Source organism: Geospiza fortis, unplaced genomic scaffold, assembly GCF_000277835.1.
Source record: "Geospiza fortis unplaced genomic scaffold, GeoFor_1.0 scaffold12, whole genome shotgun sequence".
NCBI classification, from domain to species: Eukaryota; Metazoa; Chordata; class Aves; order Passeriformes; family Thraupidae; genus Geospiza; species Geospiza fortis.
Genome location: NW_005054323.1, coordinates 3,205,008 through 3,206,029, shown reverse-complemented (window position 1 = coordinate 3,206,029; position 1,022 = coordinate 3,205,008).

Sequence of the window (1,022 nt, the reverse complement as noted above, 5' to 3'; positions counted from 1 at the left end):
CATACATAGTTCTCTAAGCACTCAGGCTTGTGAGAACAATAGCATTTCTCTAGACGAACTGATTGTGCTGTGTGTACACAATGCTTTCTTTCTCTCCTAAGTACCTACAACAAGAAACGGAACAAACTGTTTGTCATCTGAGCATATTAGTGTTAGCATAGTCAATTTTTCTATGTCAGAGCAAAGCTGTAGCTGATTCCACTAGAAACGCCTTCCTGCCCACACATTAGAGAAACAGCAACTCCCTGGCCCAGAATGAAGCCCCAGGTTACAGTTTTCCAGCACAGAGTGTCTTTGCAGTTGAGTTCGTGGCAGTTGTTGTTAAGCACCACATGAACTGGAGGATGTCTTAACTCTCTATCAGGAGAGAGCTTCATTCTACCTGAGTATGGAAACAATACTAATGTTTTTACCATTTTCTGCATACTTTTCAAGTCTGCCAAATTGCCAAAACACAATGATCACCTTTGTTTTGTCATACAAGATTCTTCCTTTCTTAATTAAAGCTTTTTTCAATGTTTCCTTCCTTCCTTCCTTCCTTCCTTCCTTCCTTCCTTCCTTCCTTCCTTCCTTCCTTCCTTCCTTCCTTCCTTCCTTCCTTCCTTCCGCCACTTCCTTCCGCCACTTCCTTCCGCCACTTCCTTCCGCCACTTCCTTCCGCCACTTCCTTCCGCCACTTCCTTCCGCCACTTCCTTCCGCCACTTCCTTCCTTCCGCCACTTCCTTCCGCCACTTCCTTCCGCCACTTCCTTCCTTCCTTCCTTCCTTCCTTCCTTCCTTCCTTCCTTCCTTCCTTCCTTCCTTCCTTCCTTCCTTCCTTCCTTCCTTCCTTCCTTCCTTCCTTCCTTCCTTCCTTCCTTCCTTCCTTCCTTCCTTCCTTCCTTCCTTCCTTCCTTCCTTCCTTCCTTCCTTCCTTCCGCCACTTCCTTCCGCCACTTCCTTCCGCCACTTCCTTCCGCCACTTCCTTCCGCCACTTCCTTCCGCCACTTCCTTCCGCCACTTCCTTCCGCCACTTCCTTCC